This window comes from Dipteris shenzhenensis, chromosome 13, assembly GCF_047967505.1.
Source record: "Dipteris shenzhenensis isolate YYH24624 ecotype China chromosome 13, Dip_SZ_1.0, whole genome shotgun sequence".
Classification (NCBI taxonomy): Eukaryota; Viridiplantae; Streptophyta; class Polypodiopsida; order Gleicheniales; family Dipteridaceae; genus Dipteris; species Dipteris shenzhenensis.
In genome coordinates this window covers 45,935,666-45,952,194 of record NC_141608.1, presented here as the reverse complement: position 1 = coordinate 45,952,194, position 16,529 = coordinate 45,935,666, and the positions used below count along the sequence as shown (strand labels likewise).

At 41.0% G+C, this 16,529-nt stretch overlaps 1 long non-coding RNA gene across 1 annotated transcript; it reads left to right on the top strand.

Moving 5' to 3' along the window:
• The first annotated feature begins 4,310 nt into the window (after positions 1-4,310).
• Positions 4,311-15,686, top strand: LOC147895476 (uncharacterized). The gene is made up of 4 exons (XR_015541944.1): positions 4,311-4,466; positions 4,667-4,792; positions 7,058-7,130; positions 15,479-15,686. It is a non-coding gene; the product is annotated as an uncharacterized LOC147895476 (long non-coding RNA).
• The last annotated feature ends 843 nt before the right edge of the window (positions 15,687-16,529 follow it).

Here is a 16,529-nt window from a genome sequence, read left to right as displayed (position 1 = left end):
TATTGAGAATGGCACTAGTGCCATTAATCACATGGATTCTCCATTCTGTAGGTGATGAATGGCATTGGTGCCATTCTCCAAATATTTATAAAATGTTATGTTCCAACATTCAACTGCTATGATGAAGAATATACCTACCCAAACTTCAAGGAAGGCATGAGTAGGTAAAGAAGACACCCTCATGAGAATTTCATTTGGTAAAAATCAATTGCATGTAGTCATTTCCTAGATTTCAATGTTGTCATAGATGATGGTTAGAGAATGACAGTGGTGCCATTGTCCACCAAGCATTCTCAGAACATGGAGACATGCTCCTCGATTGCAATGCAGGGTGCGGAGATTCAGCGGAACCCGTAGGCCGGAGAGTCTTGTGCCTCGTCACAGAGGGAGGGGAAGCACAATTTCTAAGAGGCAGAGTATGGATTCTAGTTTGACATATGCATGAATGTTTGTTGAAATTCAACTACGTACAATCTGGTTTTTCCTTTATGCAATATTGCACTTTTGTAATCTCATTAAGCTTGTGGCTATGAACAGTTGCCCCCAGCTTCGAGGAAGCTGGTGATTTTTTATTTGAATAGAGTGTTGCTACATAGGAGGCTCAAGACTCAGGGGATGCGTCAATTTTACGAGCAAAAACCTATGAGCAGGTTTATACGAGCGTGTTTTTCAAGAGATTTTAAAAATAGTATTTCTTTAGGAAACATGGTTTTTACACTTTTATTTTCATTAGAACTAGATCCCTTTATCATAAAAATATACAAACTAGTCACCCATTCATTTTTACATAACATAAATCTTCTTATTCATAGACATCCCTTTGTACCCTTGTTATTACCTTAAAAAAGTATTGAAAAATAATTCATTTAAGAAACGTCCCTCATAATCACTCTCAACATAATAATATTATACATAAATAATTACTTATTAAACACATTTATATCATATGGCAATATCTTTCAAGTGTTTTTATAGTATTAATAACAATATATTTATGGACATATTTCTATAGAAGTTTAAATTACTGTAAATAAGTATTAACTTGGGCTTATATATCACTCTCATAAAATACATGTAATATTTAATACTATATATGCAAGGTTTTCCAAAATATAACCCCATAGATGTGCTCAAATGGGGTTTTCCGATCAATTTGAGTGGCTGAATGACTATATTTGGACATTGGATGTGAAAGTTATGTCACTTTTAAAAGTGCTGTCCAAGGTAGTTTCGCCAGCGAAACTACCTTGAAAGACCTTGTTCAAAGGGGTTTCGCTGGCGAAACTACCTTGATGGCTTGCTTCAATGAGTTTTCTTTGGAGAAACTGTTTCATGAAGATAGGGTGAGAGAGGTTTTTCAATGTCACCCCCTATTAAGTAAAAAGTTGTAAGAAGGATCATAAGGGAATTTTCATAGAGAAGTCTACTCTACATGTGGGTTTCTTCAAAATCCATCCCATTATGTTCTCACCATTCCCAAAGATTCACATAAATATTCGTGTATAAAATAGGCATTCCTATAATACTTTTCATATTTCTAAGTGAAACTATGTTTTCTTCTTATCCATTTTTGTCATATTTTTGCATAGTTGGAAGCTTTTTTTTTCCTTCGCTCGGATGCTCGGAAGATTTCGCTCAGAAAATGTTCGTCCCCAGACTCAGGGTGCCTTGCCAGCCAAGGTGTTAGAGCTGAGGAGCCACTGGGTCCTATTAAGACCTCATGTGGCCGAGTTCCTACATGAGGTGGGGAGGCAATTTGATGTGGCTATTTGGAGGTCTACCTCTCGACTTAGAGAAACCTCAAACATCCTTAAGGACTTAAAACCGCCAATTTTCAATGGGGAAGAAAAGGAGCATAATAAAGATGCGATTAATACGTTCTTGCAAAAGTGGCAAGACTTCCACCGACTCAGGAATACATCTCCTGAAAATCAAGTCATGGAAGCGTCTTTCCCTTGGAAATAAAGCCTATAAATGGTGGATGAGCCTCAGGGAGAGTAATAGAATCCCTAGGTATTGGACTAAGTTTGAACAAGCCTTCCTAAAAGAGTTTTTACCGGAAAATGAATTAGAAAGAGCGTGGGAGACTTGGGACAATTGCACTATGGGTAAAAACACTCTAGTCCAATACATAGCGAACTATAGGGAGGCAGTCCTTAAGTTGAAGGGAATTGATGAATTCCAAAAGATAAGGGGTTTCGTGAGAGGTCTGAAAGACACTTATAAGGTTGAGGTGAAAAGAAATTCTCCTAAAACCTTTCACGAAGCCATTAAGTATGCCCAAATATACGATGATACGATGGGGAAATTCAGAGTTGGAACTTCAAAGCAAACAGGTTTTGTTCCAAAGTTCAATAAATTTCCCAATTTGAAAAGGAAGGGGCACTTTAAGAAGGAGGTTGCTCAGGCACCACCTAAGAAACTTCAAACACAAAATTATCCTCTCTTGAAGAAAGAGGATTATGAAAGGGCCAGGCAAGAAAATCTTTGCTTCAAATGTTTGGGCAAAGACTATGCTACCTGGAACTGCCCTAAAAATAAACCAGCGGGAGCTAAAGCCTCAAATAGACCTCCACAAAGACAAGTGCATGCGGTGCAAGTGTTGCCCCTTAATGGTACTGAAAAGTACATTGACGTAGAGGTCTATCATGAGGATAGCACCCACATGTGCTGTCTATCATCAGCAATGTGGTAGCCCACCTTTGGTCCTCATGATTTAATGAGGATACATGGAAAAATTAAGGGGCAAAGAGTAAGAGTGATGGTCGATGATAGTGCAACACATAATTTCTTAAACTACTCGTTAGTTAAGAAATTAAAATTGCTGAGAGTCCCAGTGCCCATAAATATGTGGTCTCTTTGGCGAAGGGCAGTGATAAAAAAGTTTGGGACACCATGATATATGGTGTAGATGTGGATATTCAAGGATATCAGGATGCCTTGGATTTCCAAATCATGCATCTCGATCGAATAAATGTAGTGCTTGGTTGAGAATGGCTGTATAGTCTTGGGCATAGCTTACAAAGGAGTTATCTTAATAACTCCATTATGTTTGAAAAAGAGGGTCGAGTCTTCTAGATTCAAGGAGAACATGATGTGCCTAACTCTCCTCTTATTTGTTCGATGGAATTGGAACGACTACTACACTAAGAAGAATGTGAGGTATATCTTCGTGAACGTACTTTTATTGGTGATTTTATGTCTTCTGCATCGAAAAGAAGTAATGTTGTTTTTGATAATGTTAAAAAGTATAAATCTCGGGGGGGTCACTCGTCATATGTAACCCTATCACGTGAGTTCAACAGATGGGTTTTTATTAATTCAATTACTTACAGATTTATATATACATAAGGAAGTAATTTAATACCCAAAAGTTAATATACAGAAGGGCGTTTTTTATTAAAAATTATCCAGAAGTTTGCAACATGTGACATGGATATTTGCATAGAGTGGATTAATCTGCCATTGCCACCAGTAGGACCTCTTTTGGATTATGAGTTTTGCTTTGAACTTGTCCGAGATGAAGACTTTCAGGGTTGAGGGAGTCTACAGTGTCTGGTGTTTGGGGTAGGGGTGAGTATATGGAAGAGATTGTAGTAGTTATAAAGGTAGTATAGTGCTCTATCTTTTTGGCAAAATCAACAGTAGACGTATCCTAATAGCCTTGCCTTGTGAGTATATTGAAACTTTTTTTGTATGATGTACACCATTGAGTGATGAGGGAGTGTTGATGTTTGGCCTTCCATGTGTGTGAACCCTACTTTGATGTTGGTGATCGTGCCAAGTATCACTTTGCAATCCTAGCCAACATCGTGGAAGCAAATGATTGGTGACTTGTTGCATGTTCTTATCAGCTCGCAGCTCACGCTCGCCACCTGTACTTGCCTTGCACCAGTGTTCACAAAAAACCTACAAAGCCTTACAATGAAACTACAAAATTTTAGGTTTCACCTGATAATTTTCTATTTGCAGGTTTATGGAAATTGTTCTTGTAAGTGTTTCATAGGGATTTGACTTGGAAGATCAAATATGCAATTTTTATGGGTTTTCATTCATAAAACATGAGTGTTTTTTAGTGCACTAGAATCTAAAATCAAGGTTTTTAAACCTTGCATGCTTAGCATATATAAAAAGGTTAATTTTATATAGCTTTATATAAATGGCTTTTTAAAGAGAGAGCCTAGTTGATGGAGGATCACGATAACCTGGTTTATGGAGGAGGTTCAAGATAACCTTATCTCCCTGTAGCCTATAAGGCTTTGCCATGCTAAGCCTCCTCTAACATAATTTGAAAGAGGATTTTCCCTCTTTCACTAATCAACCACTTCCACCTACTCCCTCTCCAACTTCTCCGTTCGTTGGCTTCTCGCTCCTCTGCACACCTACTGGCTGTCTCTCCCAAAATGATGAGACTACGACTTCAAGCTCAATACAATACCGAAAAGTCGAGTTCTTGATCTCTACAAGTGATTTTCAACCATCTATTGCAGATGCTTTAGTTCCTACGTCCCATGCTTTGCCTTGCAGGTTCTTCACATAATGACACTTCGGGCTTGTGCACTGTAATGCAGGTCCTAGCTCTTGAGTCCTCAAGCTGTTAGGTCTTCGATCTTGAGTCCTCAAGCTAACAACGATCCTTGAAGGTGCTCCTACCTCCGTTCTACAGGCAATTTGCAAATCAAAAGGTTGCAGTATAGAACGAAAGAATACTTCACGGGAGATCATGCTGCAGACTTTGTTGACGAGAACGCAGCAAAACTATTATCATAAGAAAGAAAGCGGCAAGAACAAGGTGGCTCCTCTTCGCAGTGTTCATGTTTTCACTACTAGGAGGGATGCTAAGAGTTCAATCCTCGCTGCATCTCTTCTACTAATTCGTGTTGTGTTCAATCTTGTTGCGTCTCTTCTACTTCGTGTGGTGTTAGCCTTGGCCCCTCTTTGTTTTGCTTTTGCGGTCCTTCATATGCTAATATGTTATTGTGTTTAACTCTTCTGGCTTTGCTTGATGACCAGAGAGCAGATCTTCTAGTCCAGCTCTCTACCCTTCTCATATTCTTGACTACATGAGAAATAGATTGGGCATAGCGTTGATCTACCGTAGGCATTCTAGGTAATTGAATTTGAGGGATTGGATTTTTGTTTATCAAATCAAAAAATCTGGGGGGTAATAAGTTGGAAAACAGAGGTCAAGACTACTTGCTACAGCCAACACTCCCTGGAGCGGAAGATTGTAAAGCGTATGCCCAGAAAACACACAGTCAAATCCCACTTCTTTCATTAATGTGTATAGCATAGAGAGATACATACAGACTTAGATCTTTGAACAGTGCAACACTAGAGTAGAACAGTTGATCATATATTTGTAGATTGCTAAAAACAATATGGACAAAACCTGAAACAATAGAATGTGTTCAGTGTGCTACCCTCTAGCAGACAGGGTGTTGCCTAGATAGGGATCTCTGACCACCCACAACTGTCATCTACCTACTTCTAGCACCTTCGATCTCTATCAGCCTGCACGCTCTCCTAGAGCTTCAGTGGGTTGCGTAGTGATGCCCTGCAAACAGACAACCTTGCTACTCCAGTGGACAGCCAATGGTAAGGCACTATTTGCGAGTAACACATTGCCCAAAATTTCTGGTTTTCAATGTAGACATCCATAGTCACAACTCAGATTTCTGAGTGGATTGAGATGGATGATTGCGTGAGCTCTTGCAAGATGGAGAGAATGTCCGTGGGCTGCTCTTCATATTTCTCTCTGTCGGTTGTCAAGCCAATTGTCTCAACGTTGTTGACTCTACACAAGCTGGCAGCAGCAGGAGAACTAGGTGAGTTGCGAAGTATGAACAATCTCATTTGTTGTGCGTTGCTCTCTCTCTCTCTCTGTGTTGAGCGCCAGTGATGGCTTTCAAATATCACACAAGTCTAACATGTATGGGATTGCAACACAAAAGCCAGGGCTATGGGATTGCAAAGCAAAAACAGGGGAAGATCATGGAGGAAACTTGCCATAGAGCCCATTTAATAGTATAACGTTTTTAATTAGGACAAGGCGGAAGGCAATGAGCCGAGAGCTAGAAACGACCTTGAAAAGCCTCAAGGGGAGTGGCAAGATGTTGCTGGATAATGGAGGCATAGCCAACTCTTTGGATTTTTGAGTTGCATAGCCTACTCTTTGGGTAGAGGGATTCGAGGTTTCCCTGTGCCTCAGAGCGACGATCTCATCTTTGGTGCCAAACGGTCCTCGGATTGTGCTACCTACACAATAGAAGAAGTAGAAGAGGAATGAAGAGGGCGGAATCTCTTCTCAGTTAGAGATGCCCAGTTTGAGTGCCCCTCCTTTGACCAACAGCCATGGTGTCCCCAATGCCCCCTTTGCCACCACCTCGTTCAATGCAGTAGACCTCAAAGGCAGTCAGCACTCTGCTAGTAAGCACCACAAGAGTGACACAAATTGTGGCCTTGGTCATGGCCAGGACTGCCGGAGTTGCCACGGACGGAAGGGACTATGACTTTGGTTGCAGTGACTAGTGTGGTGAGTGCATCTACTGTTACCTCGAGTAGTGAATCCATTTTGGGAGAGGCAGCAAGTTTTGGTGACTCTCTCCAACAGTGGGGCGAGGGATAATTTTGGAAGAGGCACCAGGTTTTGGTGACTCTCTCCAACTACGGTTACGATGACTAGTGCGGTGAGTGCATCTGCAGCTTGCTGTTACCTCCAGTAGTGAATCCATTTTGGGAGGGGCAACAGGATTTGGTAATGTCTCCGACAATGGCGAGAGAGAATTTTGCAATCCGCCAGCACTTCAAGACGAGTGTGGTGACCACGACAACAACAGGCACTTCATCGGTCTCCACGCAGCTTGGGTTGCTCATCCATAGCTTAGGATTCCTTATTTACCTTATTCCTTCCCCTTTACCTTACATAAGCTCTCTAATAAGTTTGTTCATAAGGCACTGCATCTCGAAAAGGCAGTTTTGGGAACGACTTAACTGGAGTTTATAGCTTGCCTTCTACTGAGAGGATTTCTATTATTTGTCCCTTGGATTTGTGCAGGTCACCAAGGAGACTCTCTGTTCGCTTTGTGCCTGGTTAGCAATCCAAAATCAAAACTATAATTGAAATAAAGGTATGATAGCTTTTCTTTCTCTGCTCAATAACCCATCCGTTGGCAAATTTTTGATAAGTTGATAAGCTTTTTTTGGGAGGGGTTTCTTCTTCACGTATGTTCGATGTAGTGTCGTCTTTTCATATAGTATGTCAATGCCATAACCTTTTTATTCTTAATATTACATGACTATTACATATTGACGTAGTGTCGTATTTGGCCTTTCGACATAATACGTCGATCATCTGATTTGTAATGTAATATTTGAGTCAATTACTTGGGCCATGCATTTGCATGGTGCTTATCTTTTCGCATTGGATCGTATTACTCGATTATATGTGCGGTTAAGTAAGTAAGTCTGCATTTCGACATTTGGTTGTAATATTCAACCTTTGATGTCGTTACAAGGACTCCTTCTCATTGTTTTGAAACTAGCTCGACACTTGGTCGTATCATTTGACTGTATGTGTCGTCTCTCAACCTTAGAAGAGTAATAGGATTCAACACTTTGTCGTTTATTCGACTTTTGGTGTTGTTTTTAGATATATAATTTATTATATAAGTAGGCTTCGACACTAGGTCGTTTATTCGGCTTTCAGTGTTGTCGTAGCTTATTTCATAAAACAAATGTTTAAACTTCGACACATGGTCATTTATTTGGCTTTCAGTGTCGTTGTAGGTTATCAGTGTTGTATGATAGTTTCGGCTTCAACACTTGGTTGTTTATTCAACTTTTGATGTTGTTGTACTTAACATTATTAAATGTAACTGTCCAAGCTTTGACACTTAGTCATTTGATTTGATGTTCGTGTCATTGTAGCTTGCATAGTCCTCTTTGGAAATATTTTGTGTAGAATGTAGGGCTCATCAATAGACAATGAACCAGCCAGATATAGAAGCTACCAAAACAATATATTTCCATCCAAAACTATGGGCACAACAAAAGAGAGAGGGATCCAAAGTCCCACCAGAGCGTGGTACTTTGATCTTACCACAAGGTACTTCTACTATGTGCCAGATATCTCTAGACTCGAGCCCCCGTGATCCATCTCGAGCGGATGTAGACTTTATGTCTATATCCTTCTACCTTACTTCATCCTTTGCTGCAGCCCCTCCTGCTCCAGATCTACTCCTCTGCTCCAGTTCTGCCCCAACTCCTTTTTGTCTCTTTATTCCTCTCCTCCAGATCTAGCCCTGGACCTCCAGCTGCTACTCCAGATCTGCTCCTTTTCTTCATCATGTTGCTATTCGAGATAGCCTGAAGGTTCCTTCCTCAGAGCATGTTGTTTTCAGCCATTTCCTAGGGCAGCTCCAGTGTGGGAGAGGAGAGCACACAACGGGATAGGAGACACCAAAAGTGGTGGAGCAAAAGCTACTCCAGCTTATTCCTCTATCATATATATATATGAGTATACATGGGCATTGTACAAGTGGGTGGGCACACTGCCCTTGACCCCAACAACCTCCCACTTAAAGGCAGTGTGCCTTTAAGGGAATATAGTACACATACAATACAATCAGCCATAGGCTGAAAAACAAGATGACTAGACCGTCGTCCTATGCCCATCGGCACTTTACAATGTGCAAAGTGCATAGAGGATAAGCTGCTAGCAAACATCAGGTTTGCAGGATAGAAAATGACAAGCTGTAGATGCCTGTCAACCAAGATCTCATGCCAGATCTCACTGGGAGCCAAACACACGTAAATGCTCGTAACATGGTGCCCTGCCTGTCAAGAAGTCAAATGGCACTCTACCATTCAGAGATCTCCTGGGTGACCTGTTAAGCAAGTATGCAGCTGTCTTACATGCCTCAGCCCAATAGCATTCGGTAAGACCTGCATACCGTAGCATGCTACCAATCTTGTCCAATAGAATCCGATTTATGCCTTCTGCCAAGGCATCATGAGCAGAAAGATGAGGAGTGGTCAACACCCTCCTGATACCAAGTGTATCACATAGATGCTGAAATCTAGAAGAGGTAAACTCTGCATCACCATCAGTCATCAAGCTCAATAGCTTCTTTCTTGACTGATTTTCAGCATTACCCAAGAAGCACTGAAATGTATCATATATATCATGATTCTGCCGAATCGGATATACCCATATGTACTTTGTAGCAGCATCAATAAATGTCACAAAGTAAGAGGCGCCACCCAGTGAAACGGTAGGCATAGGCCCACAAATTGCACTATGAACCAACTGCAATGGCTCAAGATACCTCTCACTGACTATCTTCCTCACAAAGGAGGATCCTGACTGCTGATCATCATCACAATCATGACATAAAATTTGAGAGACATCCATAATAGGAATGTATCTCAATGTTGTAAGGGCTTCCATACCTGCAGTAGACATATGTCCAAGTCTGGCATACCATAAACTAGCTGATGGCTGCTTACTAATCATAAGCATCTTATCCTGGACACCTGATACATGCAATGCATAAGAGAATCCAACCCGTGATCCCCTAGCCATAACCAGATTGCCTCTAGCAATCTTCCATGCATGATCACCCAAAGAGACATGATAACCTGCCTCAACCAACTGTCCAGTACTGATCTTGCTCGTAGCAAGTCTTGGTATATGTCTAACCCTCTGTAGAACAAGAATAGAGCCACTAGGCATAACAAGGTGGATATCCCCATAACCATAGACATCCATAGAATGATCAATGCCCATCAAACCACTCTCCACAATACATTCCTGATATGCACTGAACCATGACCTATGAGGGGTCATATGACATGAAGCACATGGATCTAACATCCAATCACCGAGAATGGGTACATCAGTGGCCAAGAAGGAGGTGCCAGACATAGACAAAAGAATGCCTTCATCACTGCTACTATCAGTGGAAACCCTGGCATCCACGCCTTGAAGCTCAACATGCTTCTTCTCCTTCTTCCTGTCATTCTTAACCTTGCTCTTCTTCTTGTGTTTTCTCAGCCATTTCCAGCAATACTTTTTCATGTGGCCATACTTTCCACAATAGAAACATCTAACACAAGTCCGAGAGCTAGACTTGCTCTTGGAATTCCCCCTTGAACATGACCTGTTTCTACCAATTGATCGACCTTTGGAGTGCATATCAAGGCTGTAATTCAGCCCATCATGCTGTAACATAACACTATCATGGTCATACATCCGGCATATACGAGTATAAAACTCATATGCATGGTAATCTACACCCTGTACACCATCCTGTACCTGCAAGTAGACTGACTTCGAGAGTGATGATTGAATGATAGAGCATGCTTGCTCATCCATGTCATCCCAATCACTCTGTTTGATGCTATTAGGCTTGACACCTTTGCATTGAATGGGCTTATGTTGCCTCTTCTGCACTAACACATCATAAATCTGCTCTTTTCAATACTGAAAGTTTGATCCATCCAACCTCTCAATATCAAAGAGGGCACTACCAGCTGTAGATGCCATATCTGTGGCACAATAGGTCACAACCAAAGAGCAATATAGTGCAATAGGTAACCCAAATGACCAAAAAATATAGTGTTGTCCAGACCAATTAGGTCTCCAAATAAATTGGCTGATCCAATGCTCAAAAGCACGAGCCATAAAGAAGCATAAACAAGAATATATGCAGCCTAGTAACCTGCCAATGCTTGGCAATCCAAGTAAGAAATGCACTGAACCAAATGAGCAATATCTGCTCAACCAATGGCAATAGGAGCCCAGCTCAACTATCCATAAACATCAGTGCGGCATCCACCAATGCAAATCCATAATGCATCGAAATGGCATTTACTGCATCACCAATGCATCACCTCAAGCGCGCAATCCTTTGGCAACAAAATCAAGCATTCACCACTTGCCAAATGTGCCAAAGTGACTTGCCAAAATGCCAATAATGCCCTTGGACTGAAGTGAGATCCCAATCACTTTCTGTAATTTACTGTGAGTTCCCAATTCACTGTTGTGCAAGAGAAATTCCTACAACAATACCTCACAGCCACTTTGGGCAAAGTAACACGCTGTCCCTGTTTTTGAACAGCAATATCTTTTCACTGAAAGACCGGATGCCAAAGCTGTAAACAGAAAAGTTGTAGCTGGTAAAAAGATCTACAACTTGTTAGTTGACTTCAAGAGCCAAATCCTTGTGGATTCTCAGATATTCTCACCTGAAAAACAGCTTCCTGCACATTGGTCACAAATAGACAGTAGACTGCAACTTTTTGTGGTTTTGCAGAGGCTGTAACTCCTGCAGCTTATACCGGATCAACTTGCTTCCAAAAGCAAAGTTGTAGTATATTCTGTGAACTACAACTTTCCAGTTTGGCACAAAGTGCAATTCCGCACCAGGAAAGAGATATTCAGTCCTGAAAATGATTGTTTTGTCATAAAAACAGCAACAGCAGCTTCCTTGAATGTTTGCTGCCCTTTACAGCACTCATCTGCTCCGGCAAAAAACAGCCCCAAAAATGGTCAAAATACATCCAGCAGATCACCCCGTATGTCAACTGCAACACCAACAAAATGGCAAGTACAATGCCCAACCAAATCAGCCCCAAGAATGCTCATAGATCAGCAATTAAATAGCCCAAAAGCACTGGCAAAACAGCCCCGAAATGTGCTCCAAATGATGCTAATCTGACAGGATCTCAATACATCACCGTACCACCGTATGTATCCAACATAGGCAAATAACCATGCATCCAACGAGCTGTCAATGCATCTCAACCAGGCATGTACCACTGTCAAAGCATGTGTCAATGCCACTGCCAAAGTGATATACAGATCGAAAGCTCCTTGTGCAAGACTGCAAAATGGCATATGACCAGTCCCGCAAAGTGCCTAAGCAACAGCCTCAAATCAGTTTATCCACAGCTAATGTCCACAAGGTGTACTTCTACAAAATGTCCTGCAAAGAGGCCAAAATCAGCCAATGCTCAGCTCCAAGACCTCAAATGCAACAGTGGCTATCTCCCAAGCATACAACTGCATCAAACATGCAATCCACAAGCTCTCCAACAGCTCATCTTCTCCAAAATGGATGTTGTTGCTATCACTGGGCTGCTCTTCCTTTGCTCACGGGATGGAGCATCCCTACAGCCCTCCATGCAATGGACTGCCACGAGTGATCCTCAACAGAGCTAGTCATCATCAACATTGCAACGCCCACAGCTCTTGCTCCTAGGCACTCAGCCATCCACAGTAGCTTCAAGCAAAGCTTCAGCATATGTTTGCCTCCAACGTGAGCAACTCTTCATGCCTCGGCAAGCAAGCTGACTCGACATAGCTCACAACACAGTCAACCCTCCATCGGCCAAGTCCTCTATTCAATGGGACAAACCAGTCCGCAGCTGTGCCTCCACCACACACGGATGAGTAAACTGGTAGCCCCGCAAACAGTCAACCATACGAGCAGCCAAGCCATATCCCTCAGCTACTCTCTCACGAGCGCCATCTCCATAGCCCTTCAGCAGCGCCACAGCCTCTACTCAGACGCTCAGCCTCAACGTCCATTGCTCCAAACCCACCGATGGCGATTCGTAGGCCAAATAACAAATGGCTCCAGCATCGACAAACTCAGTAGTGACCTCTCATGGCATCCCTCGAATGTCAGAGCGGATCTTATCCTCCACGCACAGCAACTCCAACAACCTGCAGCCAAGAGCTCCTCATCACTGCGCCCATCGTCGTGGAGACTGGCAAAACCAAAGCCACCTCCTAGCGTCACTTCCCAGTGAGCCGAGTCTCCATATTACGTCTCCGACGTCGAGCTCGTCGCTTTCATACCAGGCTGCTCCTCTCTAACCTTGCTGGCCACACTCACCAAGCTCTCCTTAGCTCTGATACCAGTTGTGGGAGAGGAGAGCACACAACGGGATAGGAGACACCAAAAGTGGTGGAGCAAAAGCTACTCCAGCTTATTCCTCTATCATATATATATATGAGTATACATGGGCATTGTACAAGTGGGTGGGCACACTGCCCTTTACCCCAACACTCCAGCCCTTCATCATCTTCGTCATGATCGAGCTACACGGAGGATTGAGTTTCGCTCCCTCTGCTGCTATCTTTTCTACCGTTTCTCTACATGGAATCATCTTTCAGATAAGCCTCAGCCACGATCCTTGAGACATGGCGGCTTGAGGTTCTTGTATTCAGTTTTTCATATTACCGACAGGCACTATGTTTTCTGAGTTCTGTTCTTCAGTTGTGTCTGAGTATCGTCTATTTTTTATCGCTCCACTGCAAACCCTATCGTTTCTCTATAGCCTATCCATGGGGTCTTTGAAAGTTGCTTATGTATAAGGATGCAAATTTCATAAGAATGGAGTTCGTTGTGTTCTTTATTGTAATTAACTTTGTGTTCATTGATTATTTAATCTATGAATATATTTTAGATTCTCTCTCAAAACTTGGTTTTTTAATGCATGTTTTGCCAGAAATCCTTTTGTGAAAAGATGCAAGCAGAGCAAAGGAAAAATTGGCTCAAAGTCATTAGGCGGCATCTTTGTATAGGGATAAGTAAGATGAGCAAGGAGCAAATAATAGACATAACTAGCAATGCAATACGGACAGAGTGTTTCTACAATGAGGTCATAGCCAACACAATGGGAGAGACGTTGCCCAAGAGTGAAATGAATGAAGGTGGAGTACGTCACATGATCAATAGCATCATAGGAAATATGAAGAAATGTGCAGAAGACTTGCGAGATGACTTGCCTCCTAATATTGACATGGAAAAATTAGGTTTTTGGGATTTGAAGTGGAAAGAGGAGAAGGGTAGAAGCAAGAGGGTAAAAGACATAGATTCACATTTCACTATTTCGAAGAGAGTGCGATATGAGCAATCAAAACATTCATGTGATCCAACTTCTGAGGCATGGTTAGCTATTGAGGGTAGTCGCAGGGATGCTTCTCACAAAGCACATTCATTTAGGAATGGTGATTGTTCAATTTTGTTAGGTATTCCCCATGAGGCTATAGAGGAGGGTGAGAATCTTGGTGCTGGCTCATTTGGAGTATGCTTTAAAGTCACTTTTAATGGCATCTCTTTCTTTCCTCGAAGTATTACTTATGCGGCGAAGCGCTACAAAGGGAACATACCTCACACCTTAAAGTCATTTGACAAAGAGTATGGAATGCAAATATTACATCCAGGGATTGTCAGATGCATAGGATTTACTAGAAGCTTACCTTGGATCAACATTTTTCCATACTTCAATGGAGGGAGTATTGGAGACATGATGATGCAGCTACCCTTTGAGAAAGGGACTTTCAGAAAGCAAGTGTTATGCTTGAAAGGCAATGGAGTCACTAGGAGAGAACCAAATCCAATACGAAGTGATGTACAGCTTACGAGATTAAAGGCATTTGTGGAAGCTACCCTAGACATCATACACGCATTGGTTGATGCATTAGCAACTGTACACCAAGAAGGCATTATACATTGTGATCTACACCCTTTCAATGTCATGCTAGATTTTACCAAGAATCATAGTCGGCGAAGAACATTGATAATCTTCGATTATCTGATGGTGATAGTCGGCGAAGAACATTGATGATCTCCGATTATCTAGATAAAAGAGGTAGTAGATTTGGGATAAAATGGGATGGATGGCCTCTCAGCAAAAGTTTCAGAAAATCAAGTTTTTGGGCTGCATGATCAAGATTTTGTACATAATGGAAAAAAGTTAGTCAATGTTCTTGACAAGCCTAAGTGTCAATTGGCTATTGGCAATGTTTGGATCACCTTAAATCATGTCATTATTGTGTATGATGCTTTTTCTATCGACAAGCATATGCTAAGGGAGGGAGACATTAGGCGAGATGACTGCCAAAATTGGGCTAGAGCTCAAAGAATATGCAGTAGACAAGTGCAATGGTGCTTGGGAGAATTGGCAAACAATGGAATTCATAGAAAAGAGAGGAGCATGCTAGGAACACAAGCTTATCTTGAAATTGCTAGAGACTACATCGACATCTTCTTATCTCCACATTTGAATCTTGTGGATCGAGTCTATCTTGCAGGCAAAGTCCTTTTTCTTTCAAATTTGGAGGTCTTGGATTGTTCATCATGCCAACTATACGTTGAATAGAAACTTCATAACTAAGGAAGCTTTCTTAGCAAATTTTGTGGACCTTACAGACCTTGACATGATAAATATTGAGAGCGTAATTGCATTGGCAAACCTCACCTATGAGTGTAATAGCAATAAGTATACTTTAGATGAGAATGATTGGAATGTATTCAATGACTTTGTTAAGGGGCATTAAACGCACTTGGTAGGGGCTTCTTTGTAATCTTTCTAATATGATAAAAGATTTATTATGATTATTACTATGCGCTGAGTTTAGTCTGATTTGTCTTAATGGATTTTTTAAATTATTTTTTTGCAGGATCTTGAATCACAGAAGTGGATGATTTGCAACTGCCTGGGTACTTTTGTTTATATGAATGCCATAAAGCAAGTTTGAAAATGCTATTTTGGCATCGGGTACAACAAGATGTTGTATGAATGTAGCCTCTATGGTTTTAATACCATGGTTTGATATGACTTAGTAAGGGTTTTCATGGAAGAAAAAAAGTGGAAAGGTCTCCTATAAATGTGACAAAGAAGAATGATATTTTCATCTTTTGCTTCTCTAACAATCAAGACATGGAAAAAGTGGCAAGGCCAATCGTGAATGTGGCCAAAAGCATGGTGTTTTAGTTTTTTCTTCTCTACTCCTTCTCTAACAATAAAGACATGGAAGAAATTACTAAGTCTCAGATATACATTGTTTAAACAAGTTTCTAATCTTTCACATAAGAATGCTTTAGATGTTTGTATTTGGCAAGAAATAAACATTATATATCGTCATTGAATGCTTTGTAAAATTGGCTAATGTATCATTCCTTCTCCTAGCTGAAACGCCCATACATATAGTTTTGTAAAAAATTGAAAGATATAAAGCATTTATAAAAGCTTCCAATCTTTCATGTAGTATTTTTATAAAGGTTGTTTCTTGAGCTCTTTACGTGTTTCAAGTGACTTTGCACAATTCTTTGCTCTTGGTGTATGGCACACATGATTTGTCTTGTTTGATATTTGTTCCTCTTAATTTTTGCACATATGTCTTTATTCTTTGTTTCTCTTGCCTTATGGCATCATCAAGACACAAACCCATCTTAAACTTATGCATTGCCCATTATTGCAGTTGGTACCTTAATTTTTTGTGTGTAGATTCAAATAATGCAGGTGATGTAGAGATCTTGCATTCTAAATATCTCATCCTACCTAAAGGGACTCCAAAAGTAGTAGTGTATGACTTACATAAGGACTTTTAAAATTCCTCTAGGAAAATAAATATACTTACAGAAGGGGATTTATAAATTTTCCCAAAATTTACAGAGGGGATACTAGGAAATACTAGAAATAGGTTACATAGGGATTTAGAAAAGAACCCT